This window comes from Pongo pygmaeus, chromosome 14 (genome assembly GCF_028885625.2).
Source record: "Pongo pygmaeus isolate AG05252 chromosome 14, NHGRI_mPonPyg2-v2.0_pri, whole genome shotgun sequence".
In the NCBI taxonomy this organism is placed as follows: Eukaryota; Metazoa; Chordata; class Mammalia; order Primates; family Hominidae; genus Pongo; species Pongo pygmaeus.
In genome coordinates this window covers 41,021,253-41,036,132 of record NC_072387.2, presented here as the reverse complement: position 1 = coordinate 41,036,132, position 14,880 = coordinate 41,021,253, and the positions used below count along the sequence as shown (strand labels likewise).

General features: G+C 38.8%; 1 protein-coding gene across 8 annotated transcripts in view; it reads left to right on the top strand.

The window, feature by feature from the left end:
• Positions 1-14,880, top strand: part of N4BP2L2 (NEDD4 binding protein 2 like 2) — a 100,859-nt gene that overhangs the window by 27,044 nt on the left and 58,935 nt on the right. The window lies entirely within an intron of this gene.

Here is a 14,880-nt window from a genome sequence, read left to right as displayed (position 1 = left end):
CAGTTGGTAATTATGATAATTATACAGCTTTCAGAATATCTCTTCATTCTGAAAGAAATTCTGAAGAGTAATTCTGAACTCTTCAGTTATTTAGTGTAACAAAAGGAAAGAAAATTTACTCAGGAAGGGATTGTGGGTTCTTTGTTTTCCTTTTTTTTTTTTCCGTTTTTCTTAATCTTGGAAATCATATTTCTTTTTCTTTCATAGTCTTTTCTTGTGTACATGTTTCATTCTATTCATTTTTTGCTCAGCTGTCCTGTAACCTCATAACATTCTTAATGAAGATGATGGGATGGTAAGTGACTGGCGAAGCGGGAGATAATATCTTTTTCCCTCCTGTATTCTACTGAACTCATTGTTCCTTCTTAGCCTTACTTAACCAAGTTAAACTTATACACCACAGCTCTGCATTTAGTTTCCTGACCCTGTGGGTTAGGTAGAATTTAGTTATGAAAATGGCTGGAAAGATTTATAAAAATCTATTAATCATTGGTGGGGAATCCATAACATGGCATAGAACTTGAATGTATAGATTTGAGAAAAAATATTTACATTAACTTAATTATATGATGATGGATGCTAATTGATAAGCAGTAGGTTGAAATTCACTGTTACATAATTCAGTATTATGTCATGGTTGCTGGTTGCCCTTAACTGAATGATTTTGAAGGAAAGCTGATAACTATTTTGAGTTAAATTTTTACAAGTGGTTTCTTATATGGTGCAATGCTGCTGCAACAAACAATAGGAATTTTGTAGCAAAAAGTCTTAATAATATCCATTTAAATAACTGCTGCTTATTTAATGCCCATCAGTGCTAGGCCCCCATCTAAATGTGATTGTTACAGTCATTAATTTTCACAAGTCTACAATGGCTTTAGAAAGAGGAAACAAAAATTTAGGTTAAACAACTTACCTAACATGATTTCTCTAGTAAGAGATAAAACTGTGATTCAAATCTATGTTAGACATGTATCTACTGTAACCCTGTATTATTTTTAAACCACATAGTTATCTTTTTTTAAAAATTTGGTGTTTTTCCAAGATTAAAAAGAAATTCCAGTGAAGAGTTGATTCCATCTTTATGGTATCTTTATTTTTTAAGGTTATAAGGTATGTTGATTTATCAGGAAAGTTAAATGAAGAAATCTTTAAGAGGCCATTTAGAATTCTGTTTTTAAAAGCCAAAATTGAAAAGAGTTGGGCCAGGTGCAGTGGCTTATGCCTGTAGTCCCAGCATTTTCGGAGGCCGGGCAGATAGATCACCTGAGGTGAGGAGTTCGAGACGAGCCTGGCCAACATGGTGAAACCGTGTCTCTACTAAAGATACAAAAATTAGCTGGGCGTGGTGACGTGTGCCTGTAATCCTAGCTACTGGGGAGGCTGAGGTAGGAGAATTGCTTGAACCTGGGTGGCGGAGGTTGCAGTGAGCCAAGATGGCGCCATGCACTCCAGCCTGAGCAACAGAGTGAGACTCCATCTCAAAAAAAAAAAAAAAAAAATTGATAGAGTTTATACTATTTAAATGTTTTCTGTAAATTAAACATCAATACACTTGATAATCATATTTCAGGAGCATTTTTTTCCATTGAATTATTTACATATACTGTTGTACTTTAAGGCTTTAAATTAATTTTAATATTTTATTATTTTAATTAGCATTTGAAATGTATAGTGTTCAATAAATGGATTGTTAAATTATGTTAAGTTGGGTTTTTTTAACCGTAATTAATTTTCAGGCAGTATTTCCTAAAATAAGTCAATACTACTTGTAAGTGGTTTTACTTACTTTTCTTTTATGTCCACTTATTACATAAGTATGTTAGTAGTAGACATCATGGAAATTCCATAAATTTTCTGAATATTTGAAGAATTAAAGGAGCTTTTTCTCTATAATAGGAACTTTTTATTCTTTTATGGAATTTTGAATTAATTTTCTAAAAGAACACTAAAAGAGACAGTTACTTAAGTTTGCTTTGTAAGTAATTTAAATTTTACAAGGAAAATCTTGAAGTACAGAATTCTTACTGTTGGGTATTTGCTTTATTTTGTTTTAGTCAACTTAAAAAAATTGAAGAACTGGGTCTTGTTTGGTTTCTCTTAATTCCTTAAGAGTAGTTTGTGTTTTTTGTTCTAAATGTTAGAGTTGGAGTTTTTGTTTAGAATAGAAAAGAAAAGTTGGAGGTTTTGTTTAGAATAGAAAAGAAGAAATGTCATTGGTTTTATGAATAGATTAAGATAGTTTTCAATTCAGGAAACTGGTAAGCAGTACATAAGGGTATTGAGATTATAGGAATATAGTTCAATGTAACCCTTGGCAGAGATGCAGTTAAGATATTTATCTAGAATATAAGTAAATTGAAGTATTTATAGGAAATATGATAAGAGTAATGGGCTAGACATTTTGAAAATTAAAACCAGGGATCTTGTTATCTTTGGATCACTACTGTGTCCTAGGAGCTTTATTTTTTACTAAGAATCAGTAACTGTTTTATTCGATATTAGGCACAGTCTTCTCCCTAAAATAGTCAACAAACTTGATACAAAGGAAGCAGTAATCAAAGAGCAACGTTACAGGGCAGTTTGTAATAAAAATTGAGTATCCCTATCTGAAATGCTCGAGACCAGAAGTGTTTTGGAGTTCAGATTTTCTTTTGGATTTTGGAATATTTGCGGAATACCTACTGATTGAGCATATCTAACCTGGAAATCCAAAGTGCTCCGGTGAACATTTTGTTTGAGCATCATGTCAATCAGTGTTCAAAAAGTTCAGGATTTTGGAGCTTCTTGGATTATGGGTGCTCAACCTGTATTAGGAAATGTGGAGATGGAGCATGAATCAGTTGTATTTGATACTTGCTGGGGAAAGGATTTCCAGACCACCAGAGAAGAAGGATCACCCATTTAACTTGGTGTATCCAGTGCCATATCAGAGCCTTTTATTCCATTTTAACCTCACCAGTAGTCTTTAGATTTGTGGTTTATGATCAAGAAATTAAATCCTAGAATACAGATTAGTAGAGCAAAGTTGAGGCTTTCGATTATCTATTTCTTTTAAGGTTTTTTGCTTTAACACTTTACAGAAGAATTTCTAGACTGAGAAGAATACTCCAGGTATTTGTCCCAGTCTTAAAGTGGTTCAACAAAAAGTTCATAATCACTTTTTAGAACCCTTTTCCCAAAGAACTGTGATCCTACGTGTAACTTAAAGAAAACACACAAATGCTTGCATCTGTTTTCACATATTTATCTGTATTCAGCAATCAAGAATAGCTGGTACTGATGCATATCTTTACATGATTTTTCATTATTTATCTGAAAATAATACATATTGGGTCATTATTTGGCTTTTCAACCTCAGTAATTCAGTAACTTTCTTTCAGTTAATTTTGTTGGCCTGTTTTGGACACTTTTCAAAATATTCGTAGCATGATTTTACTGGGAAGAACATATTATTACAAGAGTTAGGCAGTCTGAGTTCCTCCATTTGTGTCCATCCTCTCTCGTTTGTTTATTGAATGCCTTCACCTGTGCTCTGAATTGCATCTCTTTCCTTCTCAGGAAGTTTTATACATTGTCAGTTATTCCTTCTCTCTGTAACTTCAACCTTGCCTTCTTTGCTGAGTCTGACCCCATCAACAGTTAAACATGATCAAGTCTTCTGATTTAAAAGTCCCTCTTTCTTGACACAGCTCATTTATAGCCAAACTTCTTTCTAAAGAGTAGTCTACATTCATTTTCTTTTTCTCCCTCACTTCTGATAATATTGAACCCACTCCATTTTAGTTTCTGTCCCTATCATTCCTCTAAATTGATTTTTAAGGTTTCCAGAATATTCCTCTGTATTTACGGGCATTATTCACTGCTCTTATTTGACTACTCAGCAAGCATTTAACTTTTGATCAGTTTTTCCTTAAAATACTTTACTTGGCTTCATTGACATCATGGTTTTTGTTCAGATCTATGTGGCTATTTCTGTCTCCTTTGCTGCCTTCTCCTCTTGGTCCTTGAATTTTAGAATTCTTCAAATTTCAGTTCTAGACAATCTTCTATTCTTACTCTTAGCTCTCCCCATGTGGTCTCATCATTTCTCATGTGGACATAGTAGTCTCCCCACTTTTATTTTTGCCACCTTACAATTTTATCCACAGAGCAGCTAGAGTAGTCTATAAATTCTTTTTAAAATATGTAAAATCAGTCACTGCTTAAACACTACATAATCTAGTCCTTGGCTGCTTCTCTGCCCCTGTCTTATACCAGTCTGCATTTACTACAGTCCATCTATACTGGCCTCTTTGAACTGTTCTTCAGACATGATAAGCTTGTCCTTGCTAAAAGCTCTAGCTGTTATTTCTTGTTGGAATGCTCTTCTCATCTACTCTTCCTATGCCTAGCATTTTCTTAACTTTTAGGTCTCACCTGAGATGTCACTTTCACTGTAGTACTAGTAGTTGATGTTACTACTGATTCGTTGGCAGTATTCCTGAAATAGAATATAGGATAAATGAGGACATGTTTATTTTATTCACAGCTGTGTCCACAAAATCTAAACAGTGCCTATAGTACTGTAGGAGCTCATTAAGTAGTCGGCTGATTGATTTTTGTACCTACTGGTTCTATTAACAATATTGACCCCCAAATGTATTTTCTTTATAACCTTCTCTTCTGAACTCCAGTCTGTATATTTAACTGTCTACCTGACATTTCCACTTCTAAGCTTAAAAGGCTCCTCCAGTTGAACCTGTGATCTCTCTAAATCTGGGACTCCAGGATTTCCTGCCACAGTGAATGGATTTACCTTTCATCTATTTCTGTAAGCTAGAAAGTCGAGAGTCTTCTTCAATGCCTTCTTTCCCCCTCATATTCAATCCATCAAATGGATTCTATGGACTTTGCCACCTGAATATCTCTTGGATCTGTTTCTACATTTTAAACTACCATCATTTGATGGATTTTCACACAGTGAGCGTATCTATACAATTAATACCCAGGTCAGGAAATATGATATTACTAGCACCTTAGAAGCTCCTTGTGCCCTCTTTCTGTCAGAGTGATCTTTTTAAAGGGAAAATGTGATCATGCTTAATGCCTTTCAGTTGCTTCCCATTACTCTTAGAATAAAGACCAGAAATCATAATGTGATATTTAAGACCCTGGATGATGTTACTGTTTTTCCTATGCAACTTCATGTTTTTTTAATTACTCTTCTCACTTTCTGTATTCCAGCCCTGATAGCCACCTCTCAATTCCTTGAATGTGGTATGCTGTTCCCTCTTGCTAAAAAATTCTATGTGCGCATACCCCTTCCATTCTTGCCCTTCAGATTTGAGCTCTTCAAAGTTTTCTTGGACATAGCAAGCTTGATGAGGTCCCAGCTACATCCTGTGTGCTCTCATGTACTTTATTCATTTGTATATTATTATTTCCCTTCATTATTTTTAAGCTAATGAGTCAGGTATTATACCTGTTTTGCTCACTGTTGCTTGGTCATCAGCTAGCATGGTGGCTGGGAAAGATTGGTATTCAATATTCATACAATAAGTGAATATGAATAGTTCAGGTTTGTTATGGGATGAATTATCCATCCCCACCCCCCACTCCCACACACAGACACCCAACTGATACACTGAAGATTAAAATTCTAACTGTAGAACCTAGAATGTAACTGTATTTGGAGATGGGGCCTTTAAAAAGGTAATGAAGATAAAATGAAGTCATATGGGTGGACTCCAATCCCATATGAGTGGTTTCCTTTAAGAAGAGAAGATTAGGACACAGACACACAGAAAGGTAAGACCATGTGAAGACACTGGAGGAAGATGGCCATCTACAAGCCAAAGAGATCTACAGGCTTTAGAAGAAACCAACGCTGCTGACACCTTGATCTTGGACTTCTAGAAGTGTGAGAAAATAAATTTCTGTTCTTTAAACTACCCAATCTGTGATACTTTGCTATGGAAGCACTAGTAAACTTATATGGATTTTGGTATTGGGAAAGTGGGGTGCTGGTGTAATTAATACCTAAAAATGTGGAATTGGCTTTAGAACTAGATAATGGGTAGAGGCCAGAAGAAGTATTTGTTAGAAAAAGCGTAGACTGCCTTGAAGAGATTGTTGGTAGGAATATGGATGTTGAAGGTGATTCTGGTGAAGCTTAGAAAATAGGAGAGCTGTTGAGAAAGCTTCTGTCATCTTAGAGGTATACATATGTCACCTTGAATAAATATTGGTAGAAATATGAATGTTAAAAGGTGTTTCTGGTAGGAACTCAAACAAATGAGGAATATATTGTTGGAAACTGAGGGAAAGGCAATGCTTATTATAATGTGGCAAATAGCCAAATTGTGTTTTGTGGAAAGTGGATGAACTTACAAAATGATGAATGTTTAGCTGAGATTTCTAAGCAATGCATTAAAGATATGGCCTTGTTTCTCCTTGCTGCTTGAAGTAAAATGCAAGAGGAGAGAGAGAAATTTAAGAAGGAATTATTAAGCCAAAAGCAACCAGAACCTGAAGATTCGGAAAATTCTCAGTCTATCCGTATTGCAAAAATTTAGCATGTTCTGGAGAGAACATCAAAGTTGTTGCAAGACAGCCATTTCCTAAAGCAATTAGGGGTATGTGACTTGTGGATCCAATCAGCCATCTTGGCAGCAACTAGCAGAAACCAGGACAGAGATGGGGTTATACCAGTGGAAATGCTGCTGGCTGGTACCGAAGGGAACAGGGATAAAAATGAAGGAAGTCTGTTGGATTTCTGGGATTCTATAAAATGGGTCAGTAGAGCTATCTGGCTGTGAACATGTGTTCTTCAAGAAGAGGGAAGAATGACCCTGAAGATGATTGAGAAGGCAAAGGGGCTACTATTGCTACCACAGGACCAGAGGGCTCAGGCCTGAGGAGTCAAGGTAGGCTACTTCTTAGGGCTGAGGGAGGTGGGCTACCACACTGGTGGGCTCAGAAGACAGGGCTGCCACCCCTGTCAGCTGGGAAGATGGAGAATGAAGCTGAAGAAGATTATTCTTGAGCCTTAAAATCTAATGGGATTTGCCTTTAATACGTTTCAGACCTGCTTGGGATCCATCACCCCTTCTTTCTGATTTTTTTGGAATAGGAATGTTTATCCTATGCCTGTCTCACCAGTGGTGTATTTTGGAAGCAAATAACTTGTCTAGTTTCACAGGTTCATGCTGGAGAAGAATTTTGCCTCAGGGTGAAACCTTGAGTATGCCTGTACCTGATCTAAATGATATTTAGATGAGATCTGGGGCTTAGAGTTGATACTGAAATGGGTCAAGACTTTGGGGCTGTTGGGATGGAGTGGATGTGTTTTGTGTCTGAGAAGGACATGAATTTTGAGGGGCCAGATGGCAGAATTTTAGGGGTTGAATTGTATGCTCTCCAAATGTATATAAGTTAAAGTCCCAACTCCTAGTACCTAGAAGGTGACCATATTTGGAGATGGGGCCTTTAAAAAGGTAATTAAGATAAAATGATGTTATACATATGAGCCCTAATCCAATATGAATGGTGTCTTTGTAAGAAGAGGTTAGGACAAGCACAAAGGGAAGATCATGTGATGACACTGGAGAAAGAAGGCCATCTACAAACTGAGGAGGGAGGCCTGAGAAGAGATAAACCCTGTGGACATCTTAATCTTGGACATCTAGCCTTCAGAAGTGTGGGAAAATAAATTTCTATTGTTTAAGCCACCTAGTCTTTGGTACTTTGTTGTGGGAACCCTAGCAAATAAATACGCAGCTCTTAACACTGGTTAGTTGAGAAGCACTTTGGAGACATTTCCTTCTTTTCTGCAGTTCCTTTGTGTGTAAAGTTAGGGCATTTGCCTTAATCAGTGGTTCTTTTAAGTTTTAGGTCCTAATTCATCTGTTATATGTTCTTTCCAAAAATTTTTGGAGTTTTACATCCATCGGGGACCCCAGGTTCAGAATTCTTAGACAAGACTCTTTTTTATTTATTTATTTTTTTTAACAGAGTCTTTTTCTTTCACCCAGGCTGCCAGGCTAGAGTGCAGTGGTGCAATCATAGTTCACTGTAACCTTGAACTCCTGGGCTCAAGCAATCCTCCCAGCTAATTTTTAAGTTTTTTTAGAGCTGCGATCTCACTGTGTTTCCCAGGCTGGTCTCAAACTCCTGGGCTCAAGTGATCCTCCTGCCTTGGTCTCCCAAAGTGCTGGAATTACAGGTATGAGCCACTGTACGTGGCCATGACTAAGTTCTAAGGAAGTTTTACCTTGGTTTTGTAGCTTACGATCTATTAATGTAATTTGACTATTTGAAGTGAAAAAGTTGATTGTGTGAATTAATGATGGGAATAACTTGTATGTCCTTTATACTGCCTACAAATTTAGCTTTTTAAATTTTAAGGAATTGTTACCTAGACTTGCATTGAACATTTATTGCACCACTTTTACATGCTAGTGGTGGAAATATAAAAGTAAATAAAGTAAGCCTCCTACTCTTGAATATATAGCTTTACCAAGGGAAGATGGTAGGAACCCGATGGCTCTTATGTAGAATATGGATTAGTACTAGTCTTGCTTTGTGGGATTAACACTTTTGAATGCAGGGACTGTGTTTTTATATCCTTAGGGTCTAGCTCAGTATTAAGCACCTAAAAAAAGCTTGATTTGTGTTTGAAGAGTGAATACCCCCAGAAATTATTTCTGCTGGCAGCTTTAAGAAGCTGTCTGAGAAGCAACACTGAGATTTATAGTATTACACTTCAAATTTAATTAAGTCGTACTGTGTTCCGTAAGTGTTTTGAGGCAGTAATTAGTGCAATATAAATTTTTTTTTTCTTTGCGACAGAGTCTTGCTCTGTCACCTAGGCTGTACTGCAGTGGCATGATCTCAGCTCACTGCAGCCTCCACCTCCTGGATTCAAGTGATTCTCCTGCCTCAGCCTCCCGAGCCGCTGGGATTACAGGTGCCCACCACCACGCCCAACTAATTTTTGCATTTTTAGTAGAGATGGGGTTTCTCCATGTTGGCTAGGCTGGTATCGAACTTATGACCTCAGGTGATCTGCCCACCTTGGCCTCCCAAAGTGCTTGGATTACAGGTGTGAGCCACCATGTCTGTCCAAATATAAATGCTTTTAATGACTTCTAGTATTCAAAGCTTTTTGAAAATGGAATGTGTTTCATCAAGAAGTATATAGTGAGTTGCTTGATACTGGTGTTCACAGAGCAATGGAGTTCTGTGGTTTCAGACTGCCCCTTAGAAGTATCAGGGATTGTTGTAAAGGGCAGAGGGAGACAGAGACCACTAATTTAGTACAACACAGAGTTTGAAATTGCAGAATTCAAAGTTAAGTTGCAGTTTTGACTGCACTTGATCAAGTCACTTAATTTTCTGAAACTTTTCCTCATAATTAAATGATTATGCCTTTTTAATCTACAATGTATGGTTATTGGATGGATTAAGCAAGATGAATATTTTAGAGTTTCAGCTGAAATAGTTCTTATTTTAGTCTTATTTTATAAAGCCGTGGAATTCTGTGATTTTTGTTTGCCTTTTGATGATTTTACCTCTTTTGATAATACAGTGAAGATGAGCAGAGATGGAAACAACCCAGTTTTATAGTAGTTAGCAATGCTGTAATAGGCTGGGCTCACACCTGTAATCCCAGCACTTTGGGAGGTTGAGGAGGGCGGATCACTTGAGGCCAGGTGTTCGAGACCAGCCTGGCCAGCATGGTGAAACCCCGTCTCTACCAAAAATACAAATAAAAAAATAAAAAATTAGCTGGATGTGGTGGTGCATGCTTGTAATCCCAGCTACTTGAAGGCTAAGGTAGGAGAATTCCTTGAACCCAGGAGGGCAGAGGTTGCAGTGAGCCGAGATCGTGCCACTGCATTCCAGCCTGGGCAACAGAGCAAGATTCCGTCTCAAAACAAAAAAATGCTGTAGTAGGTCTAGAAGGACAAAGTTTGATTTTTTTCATTATCGAATTTATCAAAGACATATTCCTCATTAGCATAGATGGATTAGTCTGGAATTGCTCAAAACAATTTGTGATGATGCATATGCCTTTTTATCATGAATACTGGCAAGATTTTCTCACCTATGTTGCATAGACTGTTGGTATGATCTGATTACGTTGATATTTCCTCTTTTTTTGAGACAGAGTCTCCCTGTCTCTGACAGAGACGGAGTCTCACTCTGTCTCCCAGGGTGGAGTGCAGTGGCGCGATCTCGGCTCATTGCAAGCTCCGCCTCCGGGGTTCATGCCATTCTTCTGCCTCAGCCTCCCGAGTAGCTGAGACTACAGGTGCCCACCACCACTCCCGGCTAATTTTTTTGTATTTTTAGTAGAGACGGGGTTTCACCATATTAGCCAGGATGGTCTCGATCTCCTGACCTCATGATCCGCCTGCCTCGGCCTCCCAAAGTGCTGGGATTACAGGCGTGAGCCGCCGCACCTGGCCGATATTTTCATTTTTTTACTGGCAAATTTGGTATGATTAATTTCACACAGCAGTGTATTGGGCAGCCCACACAAACCCATTTCTTTAAAAGAAAAAAAAAGGTTTTTATTTTGTTTTAATGTCAAGCTTAATGTGGCAAGTCATTTTCTCCTATCTCTTGGTTTTCATGGAGACATTTTCCCCTTGTTTTTCATATGTAACATTATGTGTAATGTTCATGTGACAGTGTGATATCAGCCTATCTGTAGTTATGTGAAACCATTAGTTAACTGCATCCTGGGCTCTTGTGAAATGACTCATTCAGAATGGGAGCATCATTTTGAGTGGATGTCAGTTTTCTGTTTTCACAATACTTAGAAAAGTGGGCCAGGTGCAGTGGCTCACACCTGTAAGCCCAGCACTTTAGGAGACCGATGGTGGGCAGATCACTTGAGGTCAGGAGTTCAAGACCAGCCTGGGTAAAATGGTGAAACCTCATCTCTACTAAAAATAGAAAATTAGCTGGGCATCGTGATGCATGCCTGTAATCCCAGCTACTGGGGAGGCTGAGGCAGAAGAACCGCTAGCACCCAGGAGTTGGAGGTTGCAGTGAGCCAAGATCATGCCATTGAACTCTAGCCTGGGCAACAGAGGGAGTGAGACTCCATCTCAAAAAAAAAAAAAAGAAAAGACAAAAGTGACAGAGTTGTCATAAGACTCAGCAGACAGAGGGGAAGAGGGCACATGTTGGAAGGCACAAGAGGACATTTATAATATTTTAAGATACTGTTACATTTTTTATTTTTAAGAATAATAGTTTTTTTTTTTTTGTTTTTTGTTTTGAGACATGGTCTCCGTCTGTCACCACCCAGGCTAGAGTTCAGTGGCGTGATCATAGCTCACTGCAGCCTTGGACTCCTGAGTTCAAGCAGTCCTCCTATTACAACCTCTTGAGTGGTTAGGACTACAGGCATGTGCCACCATGCCTGGCTATATATATATATATATATATATATATATTTTTTTTTTTTGTAGAGACAGGATCTCTACAGGCTAATCTTGAACTCCTGGCTTCAAGTGATCCTCCCTAAGTGCTGGGATTATGGGCATGAGCCACTGCACCTGGTGACATATTCTGAATTTTTAATTATATTGTTCTTCCTGGCTTACTTTTTATTTTCTACTTTTAAACTGAAGTAGAAGTTATTTAGAAACAATTTACTTATAGAGAAATAATTTTATTTGTAGACAGGATAGATAGCATTCAGTAGAGAAAGGAAATGAAAAGCAGTTCATCAATGGTTAAATAATTGTTCAAGCAAGATGTGGATAAGTTGCTATGGTACGACACTGATGTGGAACTTCCAAGAAATGTGTTTGGTCATATGAATTCTTTTGGGAGCAACGTAGACCTGCTAAAGGCACCGAGCCTATGGTAGATCTCCAGAGCTGAAGCTCAGGTGGGCATCATACCCAAGGCAGCAAGCAGTGAAAAGAGCCACAGTAGAACCCAACTAAAATTCTCAGAAAACACCAAAGGTTATGCTTGGGAAAAAAGTTCAGTCAGCAAATATTAGACAAGGGCATGGTAAACTGGTAGAGTCAGGAGCCAAGAACTAAAATGGAACTGAGTAAGGTTAGGTGTGTAGAAGAATGATTCTAGAGCATTGCCATGAATGGTGTTGGGATGTGTGAGGCTTGTTTTAGCGGCTGTTAGCTGTATGGTTTCTTGGTGAGAGATGGACTGATTTAAAGGTACAGCATTGGACTATAAGCTTCCTGCCTGCCTTCCCAGCCCTGAACAAAGGCTTTATCTGGATTGTCCTTGGTCAGATAGAGGGTGGGACAGGAAGAAGTAAGCTTGGGTAAATTTCCATAGTTTACTCTGACTCTTTATGCCCAGGTTGTGTGTGCTTAGCCAAGGTATAGAGCAGAGATTGGAGTCCATGCAAGAACAGTGTGAAGAACATGATAGATGTAAATTGGAAATGAGAGTTCATGAGATTGACTCTGAATAGGCCCAGAAGAAGACTTCTAGCTTTTGGCAGTCATGAGAACATCGTATAGAAAACAAATGAGGCTTCCTTGCTGCATTGACTTTACCAGTGTATATAGGAATGCTTTTTTTTTCCCTTAAGTTTTTAAGATGTATCTTGACCCTTGGGACAACCTATGCAGTTAATGTAAAGAAGTGCTTAGTGTAGTAGGGAAGTAACAGGTGGAAGCCATAGTTACTAGGGATGGAATGATGTTTTCTGGTTGCAGAAATATGAACCAGTAGTGAGAAGAAGTAGTAAAATTCTGTTGTCTGCATGAATGCATAGCTGTGGGTTACTTTTCACTGTTCAATTAGTGGATTGGTAGTCAGTGAGTGAAAAGTAGAGGTCCAGGTTCAAGGAAGGCTTCCTATAGGAGTTGGTGCCTAAGCCTAGTTTAAGTCAGACTTAGCAAGAAGGAAGGAATATGGGAAAAGGCCTGTAGGCAGTGGCAGCTGAATAATCAAACACTTAGAGGCAAGAAACAGTAATGTATTTATTCATGCAACAATATTTCTTTTTTAAATTTTAATTTTTTTTTTCTTTTTTTTTTTTTAGACAGTCTTGCTCTGTCACTCAGTCTGGAGTGCAATGGCACAATCTCTGCTCAGTGCAACCTCCACCTCCCAGGTTCAAACGATTCTCAGCCTCCTGAGTAGCTGGGACTACAGGTGTGTGCCACCCTGCCCAGCCAGTTTTTTTGTAGAGTTGGAGTTTCACCATGTTGCCCAGGCTGATCTTGAACTCCTGGGCTCAAGTGATCCACCTGCCTCAGCCTCCCAAAGTGCTGAGATTACAGGGGTGAGCCACCACGCCCTGCCAAAGATAAATTTTTAAAAAAATTCCAGTCCATCGCAGTCTGATACTTTAGTAATGTGTAATAAAGAAGTGATTACTAGGTCCGGGTGTGGTGGCTCACACCTGTAATCCCAGCACTTTGGGAGGCCAAGGCAGGTGGATCACTTGAGATCAGGAGTTCGAGACCAGCCTGGCCAACACGGCAAAACCCCATCTCTACTAAAAATACAGAAATTAGCTGGGCATGTGATGCATACCTGTAATCCCAGCTACTCGACTGAGGCACGAGAATCATTTGAACCCAGGACGCAGAGATTGCAGTGAGCCAAGATCACACCACTGCACTCCAGCCTGGGCAACAGAACGAGATTCTGTCTTAAATGAATGAATGAATGAATGAAGTGAATTACAAAAAATTTTAAAATACAAACCAAATATTTTGTTAAATTCAACAGACATAATTATGTGTCAGCTGCATGCAGTGGCTCATGCCTGTAATCCCAACACTTTGAGAGGAATTACAGGGACCAGGAGTTTGAGACTAGCTTGGCCAACATAGTGAAACCCCATCTCTACCAAAAAATATAAAAATTGGCCAAGTATGGTGGCGCATGCCTATATCCTAGCTACTCAGGAGGCTGAGATGGGAGAGTCGCTTAAACCCAGGAGGTGGAGGTTGAAATGAGCTGAGATCATGCCACTGCACTCCAGCCCAGGCGGCAGAGGGAGACTGTCTCAAAGAAAAAGAAAAAAAAATTACTGTGTCTAATTTCTATAAAATTTTTTTTAATTTATTCTCAATTTCTGTACTTGTGGATCAGTAGCAAACTTCATGGACTGGCATCAGTATGAATGACATTTGAGTAGCACTGTTTGGTGTGCAGCATACTAGAGTAGTGAGAGAAGGAAACATCTGTGGACATTGTATCAACTGGGAGGCCACCGAATATTTTGTCATGTTTGGTGAATAACTTATGCAGTCTGAGGCAGCCTGTCAGGGCAGTGGTGTGGCAAAGCCATAATATTTGTATGGGGCTCATTCTACTGAGAGGCACATCTGCTGTTCTGATAGTGTAGTCTCCTCCATTTTTCCTCCAGCACTCTGCTCTTTGGGAGGCACTGCAGGGTGGCCGTGACTTTGGTCAGGTGTAGCTTATGTTTGGCCATTTCTTGATTGATCCAGTTTATTTGTCTTAGTTTCAGTGATGGCCAGAGGGTTACAAAGGATTTGGAGTGGAGCAGGGTGGTGTGACCTCTGTTGTTGCCTGGATTTCCAGATCATGTGACAGAGAATCAGCTGGATCATTTCAGCTGTCCAGGTTATCGGTTAGAATAAAGTTTTTAAAAACTAAAATCTTGGGAGCAAGGAGGCCTCTCTGATGTAAAGAAAGACGAGTAGACTGGTTTATCCCTTCTATGCAGTTAGTACATGAGAGTACCCTGGTCCTTTAAGAGCCAGAGTTCTTTGGGGTTTTTGTTTGTTTTCCCCCATTAAAAAGCACTAGCATTTATTAGGGGAAAATGAGGTTCTCCTCAACTCATGTTTTCCCTGTCTCTATTGTGGAAAATCTGAACCTCACTCTGAAAGTGAATACATCCATTTGAAAGGGATG